This window comes from Arachis ipaensis, chromosome B8 (genome assembly GCF_059453495.1).
Source record: "Arachis ipaensis isolate K30076 ecotype BB chromosome B8, ASM5945349v1, whole genome shotgun sequence".
Taxonomy (NCBI): Eukaryota; Viridiplantae; Streptophyta; class Magnoliopsida; order Fabales; family Fabaceae; genus Arachis; species Arachis ipaensis.
In genome coordinates, this window is record NC_142443.1 from 67,270,561 (window position 1) to 67,286,286 (window position 15,726).

The 15,726-nt window shown below is 38.3% G+C and overlaps 1 non-coding gene across 1 annotated transcript; it reads left to right on the plus strand.

Moving 5' to 3' along the window:
- The first annotated feature begins 14,996 nt into the window (after positions 1-14,996).
- LOC148548427 (small nucleolar RNA R71) lies at positions 14,997-15,104 on the plus strand. The gene has a single exon (XR_015897196.1). It is a non-coding gene; the product is annotated as a small nucleolar RNA R71 (small nucleolar RNA).
- The last annotated feature ends 622 nt before the right edge of the window (positions 15,105-15,726 follow it).

Genomic DNA, 15,726 nt, shown 5'->3' on the forward strand with positions numbered 1-15,726 from the left:
CTAATTTATTGGTGTTAAGAAAGAGAAATTACCTCCAGAAGTCAGGTACTGACCGACCTCCCCACACTAAAAGCTTGGCACTGTCTTCGGTGCCATTAGTCAGGAACAAAAGGGGTCTGGTAGCAGCATCTCCATAATCGGGACCATCATGGCTCCCTGTGCTGGTAAATGAAGTGGAGTCTGGGGTGTTTGGGTCCTCTTTAGGTGGGTGGTTACCAACAAGTAGCTCCTTGAGGTGTGTAAATCTGCACTTGTTACGGCGCTCTCTTCGCTTTCCTTGCTAGTCAAGCCGGTCCAATTTCTCAAGTATCTGATGGAGCAGTTGGTTTGTTGAAGGTGCTTGTGATGTGGTAGAGGGAGGGATATCTTCCGTTGGTTCTGTGCTCTAGTTGATAGTAGCTGCTGGAGGTCTGATGTACTTTCCGTTAGGGACGTACTGATCATCTCGTAGAATCATGGCCTTGGTGTCCCCAGCTCTGTAGGAGACTCCGGCTGCTGAGACTAGATCTGAAACCAAGGCAGGAAAAGGTAGGTTACCCGCAATCTGTATGTGTCCCATAGCATTCTGGATGTGTCTTGGTAAATTGAGAAGCTGGTCTGTAAGGATACACCAGAGTAAAACAGCCATATCTACAGTGAAGGAGGACTCATGAGTGCTCGGAAAGACGTAATGGGACATGATCTGTGCCCATACTCGAGCCTCCAAGGTGAGTGCTGAAGCCAATATGCTCTTAGGTTGGGATCGATGGTATCCAAAGATCCATTTGCTGCCAGGTTGTGCTATAACTCTGAGAACGGCGTCCCAGTCAAATTGGTATGTCTGGCGCTTGAAAGAGGCTTTTTGGAATGCGTCCAATTCTTCTGGAGCAGGGGGAAGATCTAAAGCTCGTTGAATGGCCTCTTTAGTTATGGAAACTTGCTTCTGACGGACATAGATAGACTGCATGGTTGGCATGTGAAAATTAGAGTAGAATTCAACTACCCATGAAAGATTAACCTGCCGTGGATGTCTCCGTAGGAATCCCCATTGTCTTCGTTCAATTCGGGGCTCAACAAATTCAGCAATATTGGTCGGGAGGATGAGAAGGTATTCATTATTATAATTTCTCTCCCCCAGGAAAGGGAACATCTGCTCATAGTAGCGGTTAGTGAACCGCGCAGTGTCCTTTGCTGGAAAGGCTTTTTCTTTTTCATCGACCTTGATGATCCTCTTGATTCTCTTTGTTAAGGGTTTTACTGCTGTTGAAGATGGCTCTGCCACTAGTGCTCTTTTTGTTCCTTTCCTCAATGGTGGTTTGGGAGTAGCTTTCTCTTTACCCTTCTTGGTGGCCATCTTGAAAAGGGAAAAAGTAAGTAACTTTTAAAGTTAAGGGTTAGAGCAAGGAAGAGGATAGTATAAGTGATAATCAATGTACGGTAAAGAAGGATGTCATTAACACATGGTCACGACAACATGTGATAAGTTCATCAATGGAAATATAGCAAGTGCATGTTGTGGCAATAAGATGCAAGATGTCTATTGACATGCTGGTGCGCAGAAATCGTGACGGTTCCATTCCTTGGTAACGGTGCTGAAAACTTTATACGCACGTTCATAATCTTAATTCTTTGTCACAACTTCGCATAACTGACCAGCAAGTGCACTGGGTCGTCCAAGTAATAAACCTTACGTGAGTAAGGGTCGATCCCACGGAGATTGTCGGCTTGAAGCAAGCTATGGTCACCTTGTAAATCTCAGTCAGGTGGATTCAAATGGTTATAGAGTTTTAATAATTAAATAGATAATTAAAACATGAACTAGGATAGAGATACTTATGTAATTCATTGGTGAGAATTTTAGATAAGAGTATAGAGATGCTTTCGTTCCTCTGAAACTCTGCTTTCCTGCTGTCTTCATCCAACCATTCCTACTCCTTTCCATGGCAAGCTTTATGTAGGGCATCACCGTTGTCAATGGCTACATCCCATCCTCTCTGTGAAAATGGTCCAATGCACTGTCACTGCATGGCTAATCATCTGTCGGTTCTCAATCATACTGGAATAGGATTTACTATCCTTTTGCGTCTGTCACTACGCCCAACACTCGCGAGTTTGAAGCTCGTCACAGCCATCCCTTCCCAGATCCTACTCGGAATACCACTGATAAACCACTATTTCATGGTTTTTCTTGTGCTCAATTGAGTGGTTTTTACTAACTCTTTACCCACTTATTCATACTATTTGCATGGTTTTATATTTCCTTCCTGATTATGTGTTTTGATTGAAAACATGCTTCTTTGATCTTATATTTGCTTATTATTAATCCTCTCTTATTACCATTAGATGCCTTGATATGTATGTTAAGTGTTTTCAGATATTATAAGGCAGGAATGGCTTGGAGGATAGAAAGGAAGCATGCGAAAGTGGAAGGAATACAAGAAGATGAAGAAATTGCTAAGCTGTCCTGCCTGACCTCTCTGCACTCAAACAGCTATAACTTTAGCTACAGAGGTCCAAACGACGTGGTTTCAATTGCGTTGGAAAGCAAACGTCCGGGGCTTCGATTTGACATATAATATGCTATAGTTCCCCTGACGCTAGGCGACGCGACCGCGTGATCCATGTGGCCGCGTCGCAAGTGACGGAAATCAGCGCAAATGAATTCGCAACCAGCGAATTCTGGGCTATTTTTGACCCAGTTCTCGGCCCAGAATTCTCGGCCCAGAAAACACAGATTAGAGGCTATAAAGTGGAGGAATGCATCCATTCATAAGAGAGGCTCTCATAATTCACTTTTCATGTTTTAGATGTAGTTTTAGAGAGAGAGGTTCTCTCTTCTCTCTTAGGATTAGGATTTAGGACTTCTCTTAGTTTTAGGAGTGACTCTCAATCCCAGGTTCTTTATTTTTATTTATTTTTCCAATTTAATTTATGAACTTTTCCATGTTATGATTTGAATATTTTATTTAATATAATTTGAGGTATTTCAGACTTATGCTGGCCATTTGATTCATAAATCTTTATTTGAGGTTTTTAAGATTTAATCTTACTTTGCTTTCAACTTAATTTAGATATTTTTCTCCCTTTTGGCTTTGGTTGAATCATCGGAGACACTTGAGTTATCAAACTCATTGTTGATTGAAAATTGGATTTCTTCATTTCATTAATTCATAATTCCAATAACTCTAGCCTTTCTCAAGGAAAGACTAGCACTTGAGGAATCAGAATTAATTCCTCCACTTAACTTACCTTCATAGTTAGAGGTTAACAAAGTGGGAAAAAAATTCAATTCTCATTACAATTGATAAGGATAACCAGGATAGGACTTCCAGTTATAATACCTTGCCAAGAGTTTATTTTACAGTTATTTATTTATTTTTATTGCTCGAAAATATACCTGTGCGCATTGCCCAAACTTCCAAACCCCCAATTTACAATCTTCATAACCAATAATAAGAACATACTTCCTTGCAATTCCTTGAGAAGACGACCCGAGATTTGAATACTCGGTTATCAATTTCAAAGGGGTTTGTTACTTGTGACAACCAAAACGTTTGTACAAAGGGATTTTTGTCGGTTTAGAGACTATATCTACAACGCGACTGTTTTTATGATATTCTTTACTGGCAAAAATCCTAACGCCAAAATGGTGCCGTTGCCGGGGAATTGCAATCGTGTGCCTTATTATTGGTTATTGTAAATATTTTATTTTTTCTTGTTTATTTGTTTTTATTTTTTTTTTATTTTTGCTTTTTCATAAATTAAGAGGTTTTTTTTTATTTAGTTATAAAATTTTTTTTTTTAAATTTGTTCTTAGTGTTCATCTTGATCTTCAAGTTGTTCTTCGCGTTCATCTTGACCTTCAAGTTGTTCTTAGTTGTTTTCTTTGTTTTGATCTAAAAATTTAAAATTTGGTGTCACTTTATTGTTTTTCTCTTTCCTCATTAAATTTAAAAATATTTTTAATTATTTTTTTTTCGAAAAAAATATATTCAGATTTTTATTTTTAAAATTTTTATCTTATCTTATCTTATTTCAAAAAATCAAATTTCAAAATTCAAATTTAAAAATTTTTCAAAATTTAAATTTAAAAATTTTCAAATTTCAAATTTCAAATTTTAAATTTTCAAATTTCAAATTTCAAATTTCAAATTTTCAAATTTCAAATTTCAAAATTTAATTTTCAAATTCAAAATTTAAATAACCTTTTAATTTAAATTTATTTTTAATTTTAATTTTTATTTACTACTATGAACTCTCACCCCTTTGGCTATGAGTCTGGTTACAATAATGTTGCAGGAAGGAGAAATTACAATGAGAACAGGCATCAAGGTTGGAACAATCAAAGATGGGAGGAGCCACAAGGATTTGATCAACCCTCATGGCAACAACCACCTCCAATGGACTATCAACAACCACCACCATATGCCTATGAACCCTCTCCTCAACATAACTTTGGACCACCAAACTCACAAGCCCCTTTCTGCCATTCACCTCCATATGACCCTAACCCGTATCCACCATACCAACCACCTTATGAGCCAAATGAACCCTCCTATCCACCCCAAACCTCCATGGAGAAAGCACTTGCCGATCTAAACTCCACTATACAAGCTCTCGTCGCCCAAATCAGACCACCAAATACCTTCAACAATCAACCCTCAAGCTCTAGTGCACTTCCTTTTCAACCACATAATGATCTTTTCATCCCATCACCACCCTCCATGGAATAGCACCCACATCCATCAATCCAAGAGCAAGATGATCCCAATTATGCTATTGATATGGAACAGGAAAGAAGGAATCATCTTCGCGAATCCATACTTCATAAAGAGCTAGAGGAGGCCCTACGGGTAAAGGTAGGAGAGACCCTTGAAAGAGTAGTTGAAAGGAGTTGTCATGGAAAGAAAACCATCGAGGATGAGTACGATTTTATACTTAAACAACTGGACAAAGAAGCAATTATTAAAAAGGAAGAAGTGGTTGCAGGCTTAAGAGATGCTGTACCTCCATTGGAAAGTCCAGTCACAGAGCCTCCTTCCATGCCCTTGGTGAGCAATGAAAAAGAGATTTAATTGGAAGAAAGATACCAAGAGGAAGAGGTTAATATTGAAGAAACTTGCAAAGAGGTGGAAGTTGTCGAAGAGCACAAGGGAGTGGATCTTGAAATCACCTTGCCAAAGTTATTGGAGTCTCCTCCCCCTAAGTTGCCATCATCCTACACAACATTCAAGTGGGTAAAATTCATATCCCTTAGCTTTCTAATTCCACTTGAATATGGGCTACTGGAGACGGATGGTCAACTTAGAACTCTTTGTGGCATTAAGAGTAAGAGGAAGATGATTAGTGGTAAGAACTATCAAGCAAGGTTCATCATGGTTGGAAGCTTTAAGTTCAAACGCAAAGGTTGGTATAAAGCTCAACTGAATGGGTCTAGAAAGCTGTTTGGTCGCTGCAGTGAGAATTCAGATCACCTTTCACCCGGCTGGAAAAATACAGATCCTGACAAGGATGGGTGTAAAAGCAAGATTTGGGATCCTGGAATCTATTCTGACATCCAGCACCCCGGGAGCCTAAAAATCTTTTTGAAGCTGCTCAAGGGTTTTACATGCCTAGTTTGGGACCCCGGAGGCTACTGGAATCACAAACATTGGTGGAGATTCCTGGATGAGTTCAAGCATAAGCCACCATAACAGGAAGCTCATCAAATGTCCAACTTAAGGACTTTAACTAAAAGTGCTAGGTGGGAGACAACCCACCATGGTATGATTGTTCCTTTTTCATTTTTATTTAGTTTTATTTGTTTTCTAGTTTTATTTTATTTTATTTTATTGAACCTGGAGTTTTGCATAACATTCATCTTAACACTGCATTCTTCATTTTTCAGATAAAAAAAAAAGCGAGCACGCGACACGTCTGCGTTGCAAGGAGAGAAGAGAAAATAAAAACGAACAGAGAGTCACGCTGGACCGAGGCTGGAGGCGTGCCAGTGGCACAATTCGCCCACGCGACCGTGTCATATGGGAATAATGGCTTCCCACGTGACCGCGTGCCCCACGCGGCCGCGTGACCTGAAAATCGACGTCAAACAGGTGCATGGCCGAAAGTTAAGCTGGAGTTGGGCTGGACTCGTGCTGGCAGCCCAAGCCCTACCACACGACCGCGTGCCCCACGCGGCCGCGTTATTTTAATAAGATGACCACCTGCGCGATCGTGTCGACCACGCGACCGCGTCACCCTGGATTTTGGCAATACTAAGTTTTGAACAGAGAGTTGTGCGACCGCGAGGCTGCACTCGTGCCACTAGCACAAATCGAGTCACGCGATCGCGTGCCCCACACGTCCGCGTCACCCAACCATATCGCGCACCGCGCAACCGCGTCACCCACGCGATCGCGTCACCAGCGTCGCACAACCTATCCAGATTAGTGCCAGTTTTCTTATCTTTTCTTCTCCGAATCCTTATTTTTCTTATCTTTTCTTATTTCTTTCTTCTTTTTTTCTTATCTTCTGTCCCTTCTCATCTCTCTTATTTTTCTTTTTATTTTATTTTAGTTTATTTACATACTTTCATTCATTGCATTATTTTCATTGGTGTTAGAAATTTATTTGGGTCATTATTTCTATATTTTACTTGGGGATTATTAGAGAAATTATTTGACAATTATATATATTTATTTTTAAAGGGTTGCTTGCATGTTCAATTTATTATTTTCATTAAATTATTTAACATGCATGCTATGTGTTTGTGAAAACGCCCGTATGGCATTGTCCACTGCTTTTCAGTATCTTTTATCCTACTACTCTGAATGCTTGCTTTTCATAAACTCCCTTTACTATTTTATTAATTGAATATAATTATCAATACAAATATGGTGATTTATTACAAGTAATGCTTGGTCTATGCTACTCATGCCCTTTGCCGGCATGCCAATAAACACCTTGCATTCACTTGTCCTTATATGCACTAGCTATTTTCCATTGATGGCTTTTCACATGTACTCGCGAGCATGTGTTAATGTCAGTTATATCTTAATGTGCATCCATCACCACCTTTTCCGTTCTCTTCCTTGCTATATATATCTCTTTGATTTTAACTTACTTTCTCTTCCCTTTTTCAGGATGGCCACCAAGAAAGGAAAGGAGAAAGCTACTCCCAAATCAACAGCAAGGAAAGGAACAAAAAGAGCCCAGCTGAGAAACCACAAACCCCATCCACTTGCACATCTTAGCATGCACCGAGGACGGTGCAATCTTTAAGTGTGGGGAGGTCGATACCGATCTCCATGGGTTAGTATTTTCCTATCTCAAACACCAATATTTTATTTTCTTTATTAATTGTTGCATTTGCATATTTAATTGCATGTTCATTCGATTTTTGCATTTAGTTACTGCTTGGTTAAAATAATAAGTTTCTTCTTAAGATCCTATTTTTTGAAAATTTTCACTAATTTAAAACAAAAATTTTTATGTTAAAACTTGTTTGAAGTTGTATTTGGAACATGGTTTTTCAGCCAAAGAACACACAACCTGTGAGATTTGAGCTTATTTATATGGTTACATTATTTAACCATAAAATTTTTATTCTTGTGTGTTTTCTTCTCTATAACTGCAATCTTTGCTTTGTTCCATTCTATATGTCCATTATTTAGTATATTTACATGCTTGCATATGATTGAGGCCATTATTTGTTATTAGCTCACTTATCCCAAATAAGCCTACCTTTTACATCACCTTTGTCAGCCCCTTGAGCTTTTAATCCCCTCTTGTTCTATAACCACATCACTAGCCTTAAGCGGAAAATAAATTAATTATCCCAATTGAATCTTTGGTTAGCTTAAGATAGAGATTGTGTAGCAAATAAGTGTGGTGAAACTTTGGGAACATGGGTTGATAAGGGAATGTAACATGTTTCTAATTTATTTAAATATTAGGAATTTGGGAACCTACTCATGAAAAACCAAAATAGAAAAATAATAGAAAATTCATGTGCATTGATAAGTTATGTTTATTTCTCTACAAAAAAAAAGAGAAAAAAAATATATATATATAAAATAAATAAATAAGGGGACAAAATTACCCCAATATTAAGTTTAATAAAAGATCAATGCACATGTGATAAAAAATTAAAGAAAATTTGGTACATGAGTATGGGAATTATACAAAAGTGGGAATTATGGGTAGCTAGGCATGAATTTAAAAAGTATATAGAGTATATGTATATTAGGTGAGAGCTTAGGTTAATTAAAGATTCAATTTATAAAGCTCACTTAGCCATACATATATCCTTACCTTTACCTCAGCCCCATTACAACCTTGAAAAGACCTCATGATATTTGCATTAGTATGCTAAATATTTGTTGATTGGTTAGATGAAGAACAAGGTTTAGAAAGCATGATTAGAGAAGAATAGAGTGATTAACCCTAGACACTTGAGAGATTAGAGTAATATACACTACCAGTAAGGGTTCAATGCTTGATTCTATGTTCCCTTCTTTCATGAGCTGTCTTCTTACAAGTTTACTTGCTTTTTATTGTATGATTTGAATTAGTGGAATTTGAATTATTTTTTTGTCTTGAAGAATTTTATTTACTTTAACCAAGTAGGTAGGAACATTTTGCATATAGTTGCATTCATAGGTTGCATTTTACCATTCCTCTTCATTTCTTTATAGCTTCTCTTGAACTTAGCATGAGGACATGCTAGTGTTTAAGTGTGGGGAGGTTGATAAACCACTATTTCATGGTTTATCTTGTGCTCAATTGAGTGATTTTTACCAACTCTTTACCCACTTATTCATACTATTTGCATGGTTTTATATTTCTTTCCTGATTATGTGTTTTTATTTTAAAACCTTTCTTCTTTTATCTTATATTTCCTTATTATTAATCCTCTCTTATTACCATTAGATGCCTTGATATGTATGTTAAGTGTTTTCAGATATTATAAGGCAGGAATGGCTTGGAGGATAGAAAGGAAGCATGCGAAAGTGGAAGGAATACAAGAAGATGAAGAAATTGCTAAGCTGTCCAGCCTGACCTCTCTGCACTCAAATGGCTATAACTTTAGATATAGAGGTCCAAACGATGCGGTTCCAGTTGTGTTGGAAAGCTAACGTCCGGGGCTTCGATTTGATATATAATATGTTATAGTTCCCCTGACGCTAGGCGATGCGACCGCGTGATCCATGCGACCGCATCGAAAGTGACGGAAATCAGCGCAAATGAATTCGCAACCAGCGAATTCTGGGCTATTTTTTACCCAGTTCTCGACCCAGAAAACACAGATTAGAGGCTATAAAGTGGAGGAATGCATCCATTCATAAGAGAGGCTCTCATAATTTACTTTTCATGTTTTAGATGTAGTTTTAGAGAGAGAGGTTCTCTCCTCTCTCTTAAGATTAGGATTTAGGACTTCTCTTAGTTTTAGGAGTGACTCTCAATCCCAGGTTCTTTATTTTTATTTATTTTTCCAATTTAATTTATGAACTTTTCTATGTTATGGTTTGAATATTTTATTTAATATAATTTGAGGTATTCAGACTTATGCTGCCCATTTGATTCATAAATCTTTATTTGAGGTGTTTAAGATTTAATCTTACTTTGCTTTCAATTTAATTTAGATATTTTTCTCCCTTTTGGCTTTGGTTGAATCATCGGAGACACTTGAGTTATCAAACTCATTGTTGATTGAAAATTGGATTTCTTCATTTCATTAATTCATAATTCCAATAACTCTAGCCTTTCTCAAGGAAAGACTAGCACTTGAGGAATCAGAATTAATTCCTCCACTTAACTTACCTTCATAGTTAGAGGTTAACAAATTCGGAGAAAAATCCAATTCTCATTACAATTGATAAGGATAACCAGGATAGGACTTCCAGTTATAATACCTTGCCAAGAGTTTATTTTACAGTTATTTTTTTTATTGCTCGAAAATATACCTGTGCGCATTGCCCAAACTTCCAAACCCCCAATTTACAATCTTCATAACCAATAATAAGAACATACTTCCCTGCAATTCCTTGAGAAGACGACCCTAGGTTTGAATACTCGGTTATCAATTTCAAAGGGGTTTGTTATTTGTGACAACCAAAACGTTTGTACGAAGGGATTTTTGTCGGTTTAGAGACTATATCTACAACGCGATTGTTTTTATGATATTCTTTACTGGCAAAAATATTAACGTCAACTACAGACAAGGTTTAGACTTTCCGGATCTCAAGAATGGCCATCCATAGGTTCTAACTTATACCACGAAGATTCTAATATCTCGGACTCGGTCCTCTGTATTAGATATCTAAGAGATATTCATTCTAGCTTGTTTGCATGTAGAACGGAAGTGTTTATCAGGCACGCGTTCATAAGTGAGAATGATGATGAGCGTCAGATAATCATCACATTCATCATGTTCTTGGGTGCGAATGGATATCTTAGAATAGGAATAAGCTTGAATTGAATAGAAAAATAGTAGTACCTTGTATTAATTCATGAGGAACAGCAGAGCTCCACACCTTAATCTATAGTGTGTAGAAACTCTACCGTTTGAAAATACATAAGTGATAATGGTCCAGGCATGGCCAAATGGCCAACCCCCATGAAAGTCTAAGATAGCATAAAACTGATCAAAGATCTCTATAAAGATAGTAAAAAGTCCTATTTATACTAAACTAGTTACTAGGGTTTACAGAAATGCGTAAATGATGCAGAAATCCACTTCCGGGGCCCACTTGGTGTGTGCTTGGGCTGAGCATTGAGCTTTACACATGTAGAGGTCTTTCTTGGAGTTGAACACCAGTTTGTAACCTATTTCTGGCGTTTAACTCCACTTTGCAACCTGTTTCTGGCGTTTGACTCCAGAATACAGCATGGAACTGGCGTTCAACGCCAGTTTACGTCGTCTATCCTTAATCAAAGTATGGACTATTATATATTTCTGGAAAGCCCTGGATGTCTACTTTCCAACGCAATTGAGAGCGCGCCATTTGAAGTTACGCAGCTCCAGAAAATCCACTTTGAGTGCAGGGAGGTCAGAATCCAACAGCATCTGTAGCCCTTCTTCAACCTCTGAATCTGATTTTTGCTCAAGTCCCTCAATTTCAGCCAGAAAATACCTGAAATCACAGAAAAACACACAAACTCATAGTAAAGTCTAGAAATGTGAATTTTAATTAAAAAATAATAAAATATACTAAAAACTAACTAAATCATACTGAAAACTATGTAAAAACAACGCCAAAAAGCGTATAAATTATCCGCTCATCACAACACCAAACTTAAATTGTTGCTTATCCCCAAGCAACTGAAAATAAAATAGGATAAAAAGAAGAGAATATACTATAAATTCCAAAATATCAATGAAACTTAGCTCCAATCAAATGAGCGGGACTTGTAGCTTTTTGCCTCTTGAATAGTTTTGGCATCTCGCTTTATCCATTGAGGTTCAGAATGATTGGCATCTATAGGAACTTAGAATTCAGATAGTGTTATTGATTCTCCTGGTTCAGTATGTTGATTCTTGAACACAGCTACTTTATGAGTCTTGGCCGTGGCCCTAAGCACTTTGTTTTCCAGTATTACCACCGGATACATAAATGCCACAGACACATAACTGGGTCAACCTTTTCAGATTGTGATTCAGTTTTGCTAAAGTCCCCAATTAGAGGTGTCCAGGGTTCTTAAGCACACTCTTCTTTTTGCTTTGGACCTTGACTTTAACCGCTCAGTCTCAAGTTTTCACTTGACACCTTCACGCCACAAGCACATGGTTAGGGACAGCTTGGTTTAGCCGCTTAGGCCAGGATTTTATTCCTTTAGGCCCTCCTATCCACTGATGCTCAAAGCCTTGGATCCTTTTTATTACCCTTGCCTCTTGGTTTTAAGGGCTATTGGCTTTTTCCTCTTGCCTTTTGGTTTTAAGAGCTTTTGGCTTTTTCTGCTTGCTTTTTCTTTTTCTTTCCCCATTTTTTCTTTTTCGCTATTTTTTTTCTCTCTTTTTTTTTTCTACAAGCTTTTGTATTCACTGCTTTTTCTTGCTTCAAGAATCATTTTTATGATTTTTCAGATTATCAAATAACATGTCTCCTTTTTCCTTATTCTTCAAGAGCCAACATATTTAACATTCATAAACATCAACTTCAAAAGACATATGCACTGTTCAAGCATTCATTCAGAAAACAAAAAGTATTGTCACCACATCAAAATAATTAAACTAATTTCAAGGATAAATTCGAAACCCTGTACTTCTTGTTCTTTTTGTTTTTAAAACAGTTTTCATTTAAGAGAGGTGGTGGATTTATATTCATAGCTTTAAGGCATTGACTCTTAGACACTAATGATTATGTAATAAGACACAAATATAAATAAACATAAAGCTAAAAAAAATTAAAAAACAGGAAAATAAATAAAAAAGGAGATTAAGGAATGAGTCCACCTTAGTGAGGGTGGCGTCTTCCTCTTCTTGAAGAACCAATGGTGCTCTTGAGCTCCTCTATGTCTCTTCCTTGTCTTTCTTGCTCCATCCTCATAGCTCTTTGATCTTCTCTAATTTCATGGAGGATGATGGAGTGCTCTTGGTACTCCACCCTTAGTTGTCCCATGTTGGAACTTAATTCTCCTAAGAAAGTGTTGATTTGTTCCCAATAGTTTTGTGGAGGGAAGTGCATCCCTTGAGGCATCTCAGGGATTTCATGGTGAGAAATATCCTCATGCTCATGTTGAGGTCCATGATCTCTTGTTTGCTCCATCCTTTTCTTAATGATGGGCTTATCCTCTTCAATGAGGATGTCTCTGGCCTTAGGAGGTTTGCTCGTCCTCGAGCAAAAGAAGTAAGAAAGGATGAGAAGAAGAAGAGATGGAGGAGATGGAGGTGTGTGAATGGTTCGACCACTGGGGGTTTAAGGTGGTTATGATGTGTGAAAAGGAAGGAGTGATGGTTTGAATTTGAGTGGGTGGGTGTAGGTGGGTGTATGATGGTTTTGGAGGGGAATTGGTGTAGGTTATTTTGGAGAAGAGAGTTATGAAAAGGTGTGAAGAGGAGAGAAGAAGTGGTGGGGATCCTGTGGGGTCCACAGATCAAGTGGGGTCAAGGACTTAACATCCCTACTCCAATTAGGCATGTAAAACGCCCTTGCTGTGCAATCCAGGCGTTTAACGCCAGACTGCTGCCTGTTTCTGGCGTTAAACGCCCAAATGTAGCTTGTTTCTGGCGTTTAACACCAGCTTGGTGCCTGTTTCTGGCGTTAAACGCCAGATAGATACTTGTTTTCTGGCGTTTAAACGCCAGACTGTTCTCCTCCAGGGTGTGCTATTTTTCATTCTATTTTTCATTCTGTTTTTGATTTTTCAGTAGTTTTTGTGACTTCACATGATCATCAACCTAAAGAAAACATAAAATAGCACTAGAAAATAAATAAGTATAATTAGATAACATTGGGTTGCCTCCCAATAAGTGCTTCTTTAATGTCAATAGCTTGACACTGATCTCTCATGGAGCCTCATAGATGTTCAGAGCAAGGTTGGAACCTCCCAACACCAAACTTAGAGTTTGAATGTGGGGGTTCAACACCAAACTTAGAGTTTGACTATGGGGGCTTTGGTTGACTCTGCAGTGAGAGAAGCTTTTCATGCTTCCTCTCCATGGTTACAGAAGGAGATCCTTGAGTTTTAAACACAAGGTTGTCCTCATTCAGTTGAAGGATCAATTCTCCTCTGTCCACATCAATCACAGCTCTTGCTGTAGCTAGGAAGGGTCTTCCAAGGATGATGGATTCATCCTCATCCTTCCCAGTGTTTAGGATTATGAAATTAGCAGGGATGTAAAGGCCTTTAACCTTTACTAGCACGTCCTCTACTTGTCCATAAGCCTGTTTTCTTGAGTTGTCTGCCATCTCTAATGAGATTCTAGCAGCTTGCACCTCAAAGATTCCCAGTTTCTCCATTACAGAGAGTGGCATGAGGTTTATCCCTGACCCAAGTTCACATAGAGCCTTCTCAAAGGTCATGGTGCCTATGGTACAAGGTATTAAGAACTTTCCAGGATCCTGTTTCTTCTGAGGCAATGTCAGTTGATCCAGATCACCCAGTTCATTGATGAGCAAGGGAGGTTCATTTTCCCAAGTCTCATTACCGAATAATTTGGCATTCAGCTTCATGATCGCACCAAGGTACTTGGCAACTTGCTCTTCAGTGACATATTCATTCTCTTCAGAAGAAGAATACTCATCAGAGCTCATGAATGGCATAAGGAGGTTCAATGGAATCTCTATGGTCTCTAGATAAGCCTCAGATTCCTTTGGTTTCTCAGAGGAAAACTCCTTGTTGATCACTGGACGTCCCAGGAGGTCTTCCTCACTGGGATTCATGTCCTCTCCCTCCCTTGTAGGTTTGGCCATGATGGTTAAATCAATGCCTTTACACTCTCTTTTTTGGATTCTCTTCTATATTGCTTGTAAGAGTACTAGGAGGAGTTTCAGTGACCCTTTTACTCAGCTGGCCTACTTGTGCCTCCAAATTTCTAATGGAGGACCTTGTTTCATTCATGAAACTCACAGTGGCCTTAGATAGATCAGAGACTATATTTGCTAAGCTAGATGGATTCTGCTCAGAATTCTCTGTCTGTTGCTGAGTGGATGATGGAAAAGGTTTGCTATTGCAGGGTTCTCAGGATCATAAGCTTCTTCTTCAGAAGATGCCACTTTAGTACTGTTGGATGATTCCTTCAATCCATTCAGAATCTGAGAGATCATATTGACTTGCTGAGTCAATATTTTATTCTGAGCCAATATGGCATTCAGAGTATCAATTTCAAGAACTCCCTTCCTCATAGGCATCCCATTACTCATAGGATTCCTTTCAGAAGTGTACATAAACTGGTTATTTGCAACCATGTCAATGAGTTCTTGAGCTTCTGCAGGCGTTTTCTTTAGGTGGATGGATCCACCTGCAAAATGGTCCAGTGATATCTTTGATAACTCAGACAGACCATCATAGAATATATCCAGGATGGTCCATTCTAAAAGCATGTCAGAAGGACACTTTTTGGTCAGTTCCTTGTATCTCTCCTAAGCTTCATAGAGGGATTCTCCTTCTTTCTGTCTGAAGGTTTGAACATCCACTCTAAGCTTGCTAAGCTTTTGAGGAGGAAAGAATTTGGCTAAGAAAGCCGTGACCAGCTTATCCCAAGAGTTCAGGCTGTCTTTAGGTTGAGAGTCCAACCATACTCTAGCTCTGTCTCTTACAGCAAATAGGAAAAGCATAAGCCTGTAGACCTCGGGATCAACCCCATTGGTCTTAACAGTATCGCAGATCTGCAAGAATTCAGTTAAGAACTAAAAAGGATCTTCTGATGGAAGTCCATGAAACTTGCAATTCTGTTGCATCAGAGAAACTAATTGAGGCTTAAGCTCAAAATTGTTTGCTCCAATGGCAGGGATTGAGATACTTCTTCCATGTAAATTGGAATTTGGTGCAGTAAAGTCACCAAGCATCTTCCTTGCATTATTATTATTTTCGGCTATGTCTCCTTCTTTTTCGAAAATTTCTGTCAGATTTTCTCTAAAGAGTTGTGCTTTAGCTTTCCTTAGCTTCCTCTTCAGAGTCCTTTCAGGTTCAGGATCAGCCTCAACAAGAATGTTCTTATCCTTGTTCCTGCTCATATGAAAAAGAAGAAAACAGAAAAGAAAATATGGAATCCTCTATGTCACAGTATAGAGATTCCTTTATGTGAGTAGAAGAAGATAAGAATAA